General features: G+C 46.5%; 1 long non-coding RNA gene across 1 annotated transcript in view; it reads left to right on the forward strand.

Moving 5' to 3' along the window:
- Positions 1 to 1,822: 1,822 nt before the first annotated feature.
- The window catches only part of LOC140069262 (uncharacterized), a 37,360-nt gene continuing 25,149 nt past the window's right edge, over positions 1,823 to 14,033 (forward strand). The window contains exons 1-3 of the long non-coding RNA XR_011848767.1: positions 1,823 to 1,908; positions 2,854 to 3,021; positions 10,312 to 10,518. This is a non-coding gene — a long non-coding RNA (uncharacterized lncRNA). The remainder of the gene's footprint in view (positions 1,909 to 2,853; positions 3,022 to 10,311; positions 10,519 to 14,033) is intronic.

Raw genomic sequence — 14,033 nt, forward strand, 5'->3', positions numbered from 1 at the left:
AAAACAGCATTATGGAAATCACAGGGTGTTCCAGGGAGACAGTGGTCAGTTGGCAGCAGCCTGAGTAGGCCGCAGAGTGGCACAATTACAAATTATGGAGGTGGCGGAAACATGGTAGGCCACAGAGTGGCACAATGACAGAGCATGGAGGTGGTGTTACCTGCAGCAGCAAGAGGCCACAGGTGGCAGCAAAAGGGAAAGCCACAGAGTGATAGAGTGTGGAGGTGGTGGCAGCAGGAGCCCACATAGCCAACAGCAGAGGAGTCCACATTGTGGCACAATGACGAAGTTTGAAATGAATTAGAAGCTGAAATTTTCCATTTAAATTTGAAGATTAGAGACGCCACATCCATAATAGTGTACAGTTTTCCTGAAAATATCATGTCTTTGCCAAAAAACAACTGCAATGGTGGCACCAGCAGCAGCATGAGGTCAGAGGTGTGAAGGTGGCGGCGCCATCGTAGGCCACAGAGTGGCACAATGATATAGTGTGGAGGTGGCGTCGGCAGCAGCAGGAGCCTGCAGAGTGGCACAATGATATAGTGTGGAGGTGGCGTCGGCAGCAGCAGGAGCCTGCAGAGTGGCTCCATGATATAGTGTGGAAGTGACGGACAATTCCAGTCCCTGGTAAAGATGGTAGGAGGCAGATGGTGCAACTGGCAGCAGATGTGTTGCATCAGGCGGGTGGCAGCATCAGAATAGTAGCTGAGGCAGGTAGTTAGAACCCCAACTCATTTCTCAACATTTAGAGGAGGCATCATGGCTGATCTTATCTGATGCATTGACAAAGGTCAGTCTCTCCACATTACGGGTGGACAAGCGGGTTCTCCTGGCTCCTGGTAACGATGGCCCCCGCCGCACTGAACACACACTCTGATGCCACACTACTGGCCGGGCAGGACAGCTTCTCTACTGCAAACTCCGCAAGTTGCGGCCACGCATCAAGTTGGCTGCCCAGTAGTCCATGGGATCCTCTACCTGAGGTGGTAAAGTGCTGTCCAAGTAGGCCACCACCTGCTGGTGCAGGGTCTGCTCCATGTGTGTCAAACACATCGTTCTTCGCTGAATAGTGGTGCTGAGCCCAGACCACCTAGTAGCTCTCTGGCTGCGGGAAAGGAACAGGACAGAGCCCGGTTGAGGACAGGTGAGGGCCGCTGACCTGCTCCTGGGTCATGCCAACTAATTGTATCTGAGGAACCCACAGACTCTTGGCTGGAGTTGTCAGGTGTTGTATTTGAGAAACTGGATGACCTAGTCAACCATTGAACAACCTTTGGGTTGTTGATCAACACACTGCCACACCACTGCAGAGTCACCTCTGCTGCGACATCCCCTTACTGTGCTGCCACCTCTGCCTGCTCCACCTGCCACCTTTCTGTCTGACATAGTGGTTAATCAACTACGTGGATTTGACATGTACATCTGGCTGTAAACTAGAGCCCCCAAAAGGTATTGCAATGTACGTTATACAGATACCCCACAACTGACACCAAGTGAGAGGTCCACAAATCACTACAGCAGCTTCGTGAATATAAAACAGATTTCTTCCTATTCGATTTTGTCACTAAATAGAACTGCTATTTGGGGTATACAGATCCGCCTTAAAGAACATCCAGGGATTGGAGCAGGAATCGCTACTGCACAGTAGAGTAGCAGCAGCTGGACGCTACAGACAGCACATCCAGTGTAAAATGCCAGGATTGCAAATGGCCAACAGTTTTATAGGGCTGTGAGCCTGTGTGACATCACATAAGCCTGCCGGTCGCTGATTGGCTTACAGGTCTGCAGATGTCATCGGGGGTATTCCTTTCTCCTTCCCAGAGTTCTCTGCCCCATGTAATACGTTGTGCTCGCGCCCATATAGCTGAAAAAAGAAAGAAAAAAAAAACTTTGTTCCCGCGAATCAACGTAAGCTTCGGCTTCGTGACGAATCAAATTTTTTGTGAAATTCATATCAAATTCTACTTTGTTAGAATCGATTCGCCCATCTCTAATTGCTATCCATGTGTGAAGACTTTATTTTTTGTTTGCTGTTATGCTATGTGTGACACTGCTGAGCTGTGTATCTAATCCTATCCTGTGTGATACTGCTGAGCTGTGTATCTAATCCTATCCTGTGTGATACTGCTGAGCTGTGTATCTAATCCTATCCTGTGTGATACTGCTGAGCTGTGTATCTAATCCTCTCCTGTGTGATACTGTCTGCTGAGCTGTGTATCTAATCCTACCCTGTGTGATACTGACTGCTGAGCTGTGTATCTAATCCTATCCTGTGTGATACTGCTGAGCTGTGTATCTAATCCTCTCCTGTGTGATACTGACTGCTGAGCTGTGTATCTAATCCTATCCTGTGTGATACTGACTGCTGAGCTGTGTATCTAATCCTATCCTGTGTGATACTGCTGAGCTGTGTATCTAATCCTATCCTGTGTGATACTGCTGAGCTGTGTATCTAATCCTATCCTGTGTGATACTGCTGAGCTGCGTATCTAATCCTCTCCTGTGTGATACTGCTGAGCTGTGTATCTAATCCTCTCCTGTGTGATACTGCTGAGCTGTGTATCTAATCCTATCCTGTGTGATACTGACTGCTGAGCTGTGTATCTAATCCTATCCTGTGTGATACTGCTGAGCTGTGTATCTAATCCTATCCTGTGTGATACTGCTGAGCTGTGTATCTAATCCTCTCCTGTGTGATACTGCTGAGCTGCGTATCTAATCCTATCCTGTGTGATACTGCTGAGCTGCGTATCTAATCCTATCCTGTCTGATACTGCTGAGCTGTGTATCTAATCCTATCCTGTGTGATACAGCCTGCTGATACGTCCCTCACATCTCCTCTTATTCTTACAGGTTGGGTTATAATGATCTCTCAGACACGTCCTGCGTCCCGTTGGCTTCTGTAATAAGGAATAATCCGGACCTGAAGATACTGGACCTGTCTGGTAACCACCTGCCTGGTCCTGACCTCAGTGTCCTGCTGGAAGCTCTGTCCGGTCTCTGCAGGTTGGAGGAATTACGGTAAGTATAAGATATAATGAAGATTCTCTGGGTAATAGACACTTTGTATCTAATCCTCTCCTGTGTGATACTGCTGAGCTGTGTATCTAATCCTCTCCTGTGTGATACTGCTGAGCTGTGTATCTAATCCTCTCCTGTGATACTGCTGAGCTGTGTATCTAATCCTCTCCTGTGTGATACTGCTGAGCTGTGTATCTAATCCTCTCCTGTGTGATACTGCTGAGCTGTGTATCTAATCCTCTCTTGTGATACTGCTGAGCTGTGTATCTAATCCTCTCCTGTGTGATACTGCTGAGCTGTGTATCTAATCCTCTCTTGTGATACTGCTGTGCTGTGTATCTAATCCTCTCCTGTGTGATACTGCTGAGCTGTGTATCTAATCCTCTCTTGTGATACTGCTGAGCTGTGTATCTAATCCTCTCTTGTGATACTGCTGAGCCGTGTATCTAACCCTCTCCGGTTATTTCCGGAAGATTCTCCCTAATAATCTATAGATATACAATGTATATAGGAACCAAGTCCAGAAATCCTGTCTCTTATCTCTGTGATCCGGTAATACAGGAGCCGCACATGATGGTGATGGAGGAGGCCGGGGACACCCTGCACCCACATATCATCTCCAGCACCCAAAGTCTTACAGGACAGGAAGGTGCAGAGTTATTCCCCATCACCTCTAGGGGGCACCGTATATACAACCCCCTGACAGCACTTTGTGATAATATAGGACCATATTGTCATAAATATACAAGCAGCAGGGGGGCCCAGCATCTCCCAGTCAGGGGCCCCCAAATCCTTACTGTCCCTGAGTAGGAAGGTAGGTGGTCCAGGTACCTACCCGATACACATTACATGTAAGGAAGGGGCATAGACCCGGGGGCACTTCTAGTAGAAATCAGCCGCCGGGACATAAACACATTTCATGGAAGATTTTTCTCCTTTTCATTATCAAGAGACTTAAAATAATCACAAAAATATCTACAAATAACAGAAGAGGGAAAAAGCATCAACCGAAGACCCCGGAACAGTAGATAAGAGGGTCCCCAGGTGTGATCATACATATATCATGTACACCGTATCACACAGGAGAGGATTAGATACACAGCTCAGCAGTATCGCACAGGAGATGATTAGATACACAGCTCAGCAGACAATATCACACAGGAGAGGATTAGATACACAGCTCAGCAATCAGTATCACACAGGAGAGGATTAGATACACAGCTCAGCAGTCAGTATCACACAGGAGAGGATTAGATACACAGCTCAGCAGACAATATCACACAGGAGAGGATTAGATACACATCTCAGCAGACAGTATCACACAGGAGAGGATTAGATACACAGCTCAGCAGACAATATCACACAGGAGAGGATTAGATACACAGCTCAGCAATCAGTATCACACAGGAGAGGATTAGATACACAGCTCAGCAGTCAGTATCACACAGGAGAGGATTAGATACACAGCTTAGCAGTCAGTATCATACAGGATAGGATTAGATACACAGCTCAGCAGTCAGTATCACACAGGAGAGGATTAGATACACAGCTCAGCAGACAGTATCACACAGGAGAGGATTAGATACACAGCTCAGCAGACAGTATCACACAGGAGAGGGTTAGATACACAGCTCAGCAATCAGTATCACAAAGGAGAGGATTAGATACACAGTTTAGCAGACAGTATCACACAGGATAGGATTAGATACACATCTCAGCAGACAGTATCACACAGGAGAGGATTAGATACACAGCTCAGCAATCAGTATCACACAGGAGAGGATTAGATACACAGCTCAGCAGACAGTATCACACAGGATAGGATTAGATACACAGCTCAGCAGACTGTATCACACATGATGGGATTAGATACACAGCTCAGCAGACCGTATCACACAGGATAGGATTAGATACACAGCTCAGCAGACAGTATCACACAGGATAGGATTAGATACACAGCTCAGCAGATAGTATCACACAGGATAGGATTAGATACACAGCTCAGCAGACAGTATCACACAGGATAGGATTAGATACACAGCTCAGCAGACAGTATCACACAGGATAGGATTAGATACACAGCTCAGCAGACAGTATCACACAGGATAGGATTAGATACACAGCTCAGTGGAATGTATGACACAGCAGGATAGGATTAGATACACAGTTTAACAAACAGAATCATACATTATACGATACGCTTCACTCCTTATTAACACCAAGGGTGCAGCCACCTGTCACAGACCTTGGGGCTGAATATTTGGCGCATACTTTAATGATAAAATTGATTGTATTCGCCATGTAAAATTGCTCAATGCACTCACCCCTCCAATCCCCTTCCCTTCCCTCCCATACCTTACCTTGTTCACTCTCTTCCTTTGAGCCAGTCACAGAGGAAGAAGTGTCCGGGCTCCTTTCCTCTGCTCGCCCCACTACCTGCATCAGTGACCCCATCCCCTCACATCTCTTACAGTCTCTCTCTCTTCTGGTGTCATCCCCTCTTCTTTCAAGCTGTTGTTACCCCTTTACTAAAGAAACCTTCACTGGACCCATTCAGTGCTACTAACTACCGACCATTCTCTAACCTTCCTTTCATCTCCAAACTCCTGGAACGCCCGGTCTATTCTCTATAACCCGCCCTCTCTCTCTATAACCCGCCCTCTCTCTCTATAACCCGCCCTCTCTCTATAACCCGCCCTCTCTCTATAACCCGCCCTCTCTCTCTATAACCCGCCCTCTCTCTATAACCCGCCCTCTCTCTCTATAACCCGCCCTCTCTCTCTATAACCCGCCCTCTCTCTCTATAACCCGCCCTCTCTCTCTATAACCCGCCCTCTCTCTCTATAACCCGCCATCTCTCTCTATAACCCGCCCTCTCTCTCTATAACCCGCCCTCTCTCTCTATAACCCGCCCTCTCTCTATAACCCGCCATCTCTCTATAACCCGCCATCTCTCTATAACCCGCCCTCTCTCTATAACCCGCCATCTCTCTATAACCCGCCCTCTCTCTCTATAACACGCCATCTCTCTCTATAACCCGCCCTCTCTCTCTATAACACGCCCTCTCTCTCTATAACCCGCCCTCTCTCTCTATAACCCGCCCTCTCTCTCTATAACCCGCCCTCTCTCTATAACCCGCCCTCTCTCTCTATAACCCGCCCTCTCTCTCTATAACCCGCCCTCTCTCTCTATAATCCGCCCTCTCTCTCTATAATCCGCCCTCTCTCTCTATAACCCGCCCTCTCTCTCTATAACCCGCCCTCTCTCTCTATAACCCGCCCTCTCTCTCTCTCTATAACCCGCCCTCTCTCTCTATAACCCGCCCTCTCTCTCAGCTAACTCCCTCCTTGACCCCCTACATCTGGTTTCTGGTCTATGTTATCCACTGAAACTGCTCTTTCTAAAGTCTTCAATGATCTCCTCACTGCAAAATCCAAAGGTGACTAATCCCTCCTTATCCTTCTGGATCTCTCGGCAGCGTTCGATACTGTGGACCACCAGCTCCTCCTCAGGGGCTTCGCTCCATTGGCCTAAAGGACACTGCACTCTGAAAGTGCGGTCAGAGAGATAGGAAGAAAACCACCAGAGTCTCCTTTTCTGGATCTTTCTCTTCTCATCTTCCTCTCAGTGTTGGGTTCCTCAGGGCTCAGTCCTAGGTCCTTTTCTCCCTCTATGCTAATGACACCCAGATGACACTTCTGCACGTAACATCAGCCCTGGCCTAATCCAAAACACTAGTGACTGTCTCTCTACTGTCTCCAGCATCATGTCCTCTCACTTCTTGAAACTTAATCTTTCTAAGACTGAACTTCTTGTTTTTCCACCTTACCTAACCCTGACCTCTCCATCTCGGTCTGTGGGATCACTGTAGCACCGAGGCAGCAGGCCGCTGTCTTGGGATTGAATTGAATGCTAATTGTTGCGCTTATTCACTCTCGACTAAACTCCTGTAACTCCCTACTAATCATCTTCCACTCTCCAAACTCTCTCCCCTACAATCTATTCTTAATGTAGCAGCCAGATTCGTCTTTCAGACCAAACGCTACACGCAGAGGCGTTGCTAGGATGGCAAAAGATCTGGGGCATGGGCCCCAATGCATTTGTATTAAATTGACAGGAGTGACCATTTTTGTACATGACCCCCTCAAATGAGTTTCCCACCAAAACCAATTCCATCCATTGCCTGCAGGTGCTGTGTCCTCGGACTGTAGTTGTTCTCTATCTTCTCCATTAGCCCCAGCATCACCAATTCTCCTCACTGTAAAGTTTACCACACAGGCATCTTATTGTTCCTATATCTTGGTCCCCTAACACAGTTATCCTTCTGCTACCCCTACATTGTCCCCATTGTGGCCCCCACAATAACTGACCCTCCACAATACATTGGCCTAACATGTAATAATGCACTTAATACCTCTCACCTTGATAATGCCCCTACCAAGTGACCCTTTCTAATTATCTAATTAGGAGCCGCCGAAAAATCCCCACACTAAATAATGCCCCCACCCACTGAATAATTCTCCCACATATAATAAGTCTCACCAATAAGGGATGTCCCCACAACCCTCCAGTATATAATGTTATATATAATGGGCAATTAACAATCCCCAAAGAAATTCATATTCTCTGCAGCCCCCACAACAATAGATGTCCCTCCTGCCCTTCACACTTATTGATGCCATCCCATCACATCCCAGTAATTGGTGTCCCCCAAAGCCCCCCCACAATTGATGTACCCCTTCAAAAAGGTATATGCCCCAAAACCCCAACAATGAATACACCCCCAGCCCCTAAGAAATGGTTGTCCCCACCCCCAGCAATGCATGTGCCCCATAGACACCCAGCAATTGACGTTTTCCCCCTCCAAGCAATTGATGTCTCCCATAAATCCCCCCAGAAATGAATGTTCCCATTAGCTCCCCATCAATGTATGTCATATATAGCCCCCCCCCCCCAGAAATTAATATTCCACCCCACCCCCAAGGAACAGATGTCCCCCCATCCCCTCTGCAATAGATGACCCTCATCAGCCCCTCTCAGCATTTGATGTTGTCTTCAGCCCCACCCCCAGCAGGCAATGGATGTGCCCCATAGATCCTCAGCAATTGATACGCCCCCCACTCAGCAAATGATGTGTCCCACAAACCCCCCAGAAATTTATGTTACCATTACCTCCCAAGCAATGGATGTCATCCACAGCCTCCCCTGCCTCACAAAATTAATATTCCATGTCAGCCTCCAAGCACGGATGCCCCCCCAGCAATGGAATTTTCCCCAACCAGCCCCTCTCAGCAATTGATGGCCCCCTCCACCAGCTATTGATATCCCCCACAAGCTCCCCCCCACAAGAAATGAATTTTTCCATTAGCTCCCCAGTAATGGATTCCCCCTGACAATGGATAATATCCCCCACATAAATTAATATACCCCCCCTTGAGAAATGGTCCATACACCCACATAAATGAAATTAATGTCCCCATAGCATTCCAGAAATTATGACCCCGGTCATTTAATGTCCCCCAGCCCCTGTCCCCCCAGCAAATTGGGCACCCCCTAGCAAATTCCTACACTGAATTAAAAAAAAAAACTTCATGCTCACCTGTCTTCTTCTTGCCTCTCTCCTCTTCTCGCTGTGTGGGAATGAGTCGCGGTGACGTCATCACACCGCGTCTCCGGCTCCCAGCGCTTTAGTCAGCTGGTAGAAGCAGGAGACGCGGTTTAATGACGTCACCGTGTCTCCTGCTATGTGTAGTGAAAGACGGAGCTTATAGCTCCATTCTTCACTGCAGCGCTCGCCTCTATCTGTGCCCGGAAGGTACCCAGATAAAAGTGAGAGAGGGGTGAGGACCCGGACAGTGGGACAAGAGTGCCGCTGATCCGGGGCACAGGCCAAAAGATCCGGGGCACGAGCCCCGGATCTTTTAGCCTAGCGACGCCCCTGGCTACACGGATGCATCCGGTTTGTGCCAATCACTGCACTGGCTGCCCGTCTCCTTCCGTATTCACTTTAAAATAATAACCCTCATCCACAAAGCTCTGAATAATGCTGCATCTCCCTATCTCTCCTCTCACATCTCAGTCTATCGCCCTTCCCGTGCTCTTCGATCTGCCAGTGATATTAGATTAATCTCTACCTTAATTCGAACCTCTCATGCACGTCTCCAGGACTTCTCCTGAGCTGCACCAATTCTCTGGAATGCCCTTCCCCGGACTCTCAGACCAATACCCAACCTCCAAAGTTTCAAACGTGTTCTTAAAACCCACATCGTGGACAGATCTATCATACGCACTAACTGCATGTAACGTCACCTCTCCCTTTACTAATCTATCCTATGTCTTCCTGTCTGTTATCTGGTAAACAGCAGATATATACCGAGCTCCAGGCTTTCCTGTGGCCACTTTCACCTTGGACCCTGTAAATAAGATGGCGGCTGATGGCTGGGTCAAGCAGCAGAATTTTTATTTATTAAATTACTTTACCGTATTTTTACCGACTATAAGGCGCACCATTAATAAATGCCTGCTAAAATGTCTAGGTTTATGTATAAGGCGCACCTGATTATAAGGATGAATGACCAGCAGGTGGCAGACCTGTGCACAGGTTCAAGGCAGCTGTTGTCTGTAAGTACGGTTCATATATAAGGCTCAATGAACTATAAGGCACACCTTTGATTTCTGAGAAAATCAAAGGATTTTTTGTGCGCCTTATAGTGCGAAAAATGTGGTATATTGTTCCTTTAAAAAGAATCGCTGGACCATTCTACAACCTCTTGTGTCACCCCCTCATCCTCATAGTCTGTAAGCTCTTGTGTCACCCCCTCATCCTCATAGTCTGTAAGCTCTTGTGTCACCCCCTCATCCTTATAGACTGTAAGCTCACTCTTATTGTTCCGTATGACTTTTGTCCTCCGCAATGTAATATTATATTTGTATATGTCCCCTGTGATTCGGAAAGCTACGGAATTTGATGGCGCCATATAAATAAAGATTATTACCATACCATTAGATTCAGCAGGCAGTATCAAACCCATCGTGTGTGATACAGTCACAGGCTTAGCTTGGTATCTAATATGATCATGTGTGATACTGCTGAGCTGTGTATCTAATCCTCTCCTGTGTGATACTGTCTGCTGAGCTGTGTATCTAACCCTATCCTGTGTGATACTGACTGCTGAGCTGTGTATCTAATCCTATCCTGTGTGATACTGACTGCTGAGCTGTGTATCTAATCCTATCCTGTGTGATACTGTCTGCGGACACCTCTCTCACATCTCCTCTTATTCTTACAGGTTGGATAATAATGTTCTCCCAGACATGTCCTGCGTCCCGTTGGCTTCTGTAATGAGGAATAATCCGGACCTGGAGATACTTGTCCTGTCTGGTAACCGCCTGCCTGGTCCTGACCTCAGTGTCCTGTCTGGTAACCGCCTGGCTGGTCCTGACCTCAGTGTCCTGCTGGAAGCTCTGTCCGGTCTCTGCAGGTTGGAGGGATTATAGTAAGTATAAGATATTATGAAGTTTCTCTGGGTAATAGACACTTTGTATCCGGCTCCTGTGTCTGTTATTTCTGGAAGATTCTCCCTAATAATCTATAGATATACAATGTATATAGGAACTAAGTCCAGAAATCCTATAATAACCCTCTGCCATAAATATAGAGGAGAGGAAGATACAGAATCATCTCATTATTAGGAGCTGACTATAGCGCCCCCCAGAGGTCACATACAATATTCCAGGACTGGAGAGGAGACACTGAGCTGTGGATGACGAGCCCCGGCCTTGTCCTTCTCTTATCTCTGTGATCCGGTAATACAGGAGCCGCCATCCCCTCTAGGGGGCGCCGTATATACACCCCCCTGACAGCACCGTGTGATAATATAGGACCATAATAACATAAATATAAAGCTCTACAACCAAAAGTAACACAGAAGTGATAGGACAAGTGATGACCAGGAATCACCGGAGCAGGAAGCATAAAACCTGTGAAATGTCAGTAAGAAGTGTATATGCAATCAATTTTTACAAATCAAGACATTAAAAACATAAAATGTTAAATTGATATTAAGACATATCGGCAACGCTTAACAAATTACAATACACAGAATATTGGGCATAGCCACAGGCAGTGTGTCATGAAAAGAAGGAAAGAAAACCCGGATCGTCCCAACATACAGCCAGTCCCCGGGTTACGTATAAGATAGGTTCCATAGGTTTGTTCTTAAGTTGAATATTGTATGCAAGTCGAAACTGCATACTTCATAATTGTAGATCCAGACAATTTTTTTTTCCCTGTGACAATTGGTTTCAAAATTTTTTGCTGTAATTGGACCAAGGATTATAATCGGATAACAAAGAAAAATTTCAGCTCGCTTACCCTTGTAGCCATATATTAAATGCTGGTGCTGGGATAAGCTGAGCCGAATCAGTACAATGCAGGATAGAAGAAGGTAAATCCAGCACCAGCAGACATGGAAAATAAAGGTGTAGTAAAACCTCAATTTATTACATCTTCATTTAAATTTTTTTTTTTAAAAAAGGTACCATGATGGAGGAATCTGACGCGTTTTGAACTTCCAGAGAGTTCTTAAAGTGTAACCGTAATTCTGAGCAAAAAAAAAACCTAAAAAACATGTCCATGGGAATTATTCCTCAAAGTATTTTGCCCCTCGGTCCTCATTTAGTACCTTTTTTGGCCCATAGCAACCAGGGTTTCCAGCTCTCAAAAAAAACTACAAAACAGCAAGATAGAGGGGAGGGGCCTCCCTCCTGTCACCTCTTCACAAGCTGCTGACCAATGACACCAGAGCTTTCTATCTATCTATCTATCTATCTATCTATCCAACTAAGTAGCTAGTTAGACTTTTCTACTTTTTAACTAACTAGCTATCTATCCCATATACATCTCATATCTATTTATCTATGTGTATCCTCTCTATTTAGCTATCTTTGTACCTACCTATGTAAAACTCCAGCACAGCACATAAGGGGACAGTGTGAAGACAAGGAGAGTCTCTCCTGCATTTTCCTGCTGTGGAGTGTAAGGTGTTGGGGGATTGTGATCGCTCTGCATCTTGTGTCTGTGTGGATTATTTGTTTATATACAAGTGTAAGGAAAGCTGAGGTGAGAGTTTAGGTGTTTTTGTTATCACATTAGGTAGTGTTCCTGGCAGCACATGACTGAGTGCTGGAGCACTGAGCTGTGAGGAGAATCAGCTGTGAGCAGGGAGAGAGGGGGGGGTGGCTGCAGAATACAAGAGGAAGGAGCAAGATTTGAATAACTAATCCAATGCAAAAGGGCTTGAAATTACCTGCCCTACAACATATTAAAAGTTTTTTTAACGTTTTTTGACGGTTACTCTTTAATCATAGTAAGGTACAAACTCATTATATGAGGTTTTCAGCGGAAGTAGACGGCAATCGAGTCTTAGATTACGTAACATCAGTGGGGGAGGAAACAGTTTGACGGGTATGGCTAGCTAAATACAAAACAACATTAAAGGAATAAGTAAAGTTAATATATATACATTGAATCATTTCTTTAGACCATGATAGCAAGCATAGAACAGGTAGGCAGCACAGCGAGAAACAAAAGGGGATTCACATGTGGATACAAAGCTACGTTTCGGCTAGCTAAATGTAGCCATTTTCATTGGAGAAAAAAAATTATTAACAAAGGTAAAATAGTTGTTGGTTAGCAGAAAATCCAATCACTATTGCGAAAAAGACTGTCACGAATGCTCCCGCGACCCTCGTCCTGGGTTGCGGGCTCACCCGTGCCCCTCTCCATGCTTCAGCGCGGCCACAGTCTCACTTACCCTGTCCCCATTCATTTTCCGGCTCCGGTGGTCATTCGTGCACGTCTCTGTCTCCTAGTGTGCACGTGCGCCGGCTCCTGAAGGTTTAAAGGGCTAGTGCACCATGCTGGCCTTTCCCAGAATCCTTTATAGCCCAGATTCTTCCTGCACACCCCACCGGATGTTTGTGCCTTTGAGAAAGTTTTGTTCGATTCTGGTGAACATCTCTGTACCTCGCCTTGGCCACCACCAGAACCTGCTTTGCAGCGAGCTCTAGTGAAAACCGGATACCACTTAGACTCTGGTCCAAGGTGTCGGCTTACGTCAACATCCGTGGTGGTCCAGTGGGTCCACTACCCCTGGTGCCTGATAGTAAGACTACCTGTATTGGCTTAACACCATCGTGGTCCAACAGTTCAAGGAGGTTGCCACGTAAGGTCAACATGTTGCTGCAATTGGTGGCTAATCAGCAGCAGAGACAAGTTCCTGTGGCTCCTCCTGCTACTCCGGTTGGCCTACCTTCCACTGAACCTAGGCTGAGACTCTCCATGCCATCCAAGTATGATGGGGACCCCATGTTGTGCAGTGGCTTTATCTTTCTTTCACTTTTTCATGTGCTCCTTGCACATAGACCGTTCCGTAACCAACTGTGTCGGCATAAGTTCAAAGGTGGCTTTCATCATCAGCCTCCTCTCCAGGAAGGCCCTGGCATTGACTACTCCTCTCTCGGACAGAAAAGACCCGGTCACAGCTATCCGGATCCGCAAAAGGTGATGAATGGAAGACTGCCTTCAATACTCGTGATGGGCACTATGAGTACCTGGTCATGCCATTTGGACTCTGCACACCAGCTGTTTTTCAGGAGATCGTCAATGGCATTTTCAGAGACTTGCTATATACCTGTGTCGTGGTCTATCTCGTTGATATCCTGCCGTTTTCTATGGACCTTGAGTCCCACTGGTCCCATTTACGGCAAGTCCTTAGTCGTTTAAGAGCCAATCACCTTTACGACAAATTGGAAAAGTGCCAGTTCCACCAGAAGAGTCTTTCCTTCTTCGGCTATATGATCTCTGACAGGGGTCTACAGATGGATAATGTTAAGTTGTCTGCGGTTCTTCAATGGCCTCGCCCAGTAGGACTGCGTGCAATACAGAGATTCCTGGGTGCTTTGCCCTTTAGAACTGGCAGTTTATTCCGCACTCCTCTCTTGTTTCTCC

The sequence above is a fragment of the Engystomops pustulosus genome, chromosome 7 (assembly GCF_040894005.1).
Source record: "Engystomops pustulosus chromosome 7, aEngPut4.maternal, whole genome shotgun sequence".
NCBI classification, from domain to species: domain Eukaryota; kingdom Metazoa; phylum Chordata; class Amphibia; order Anura; family Leptodactylidae; genus Engystomops; species Engystomops pustulosus.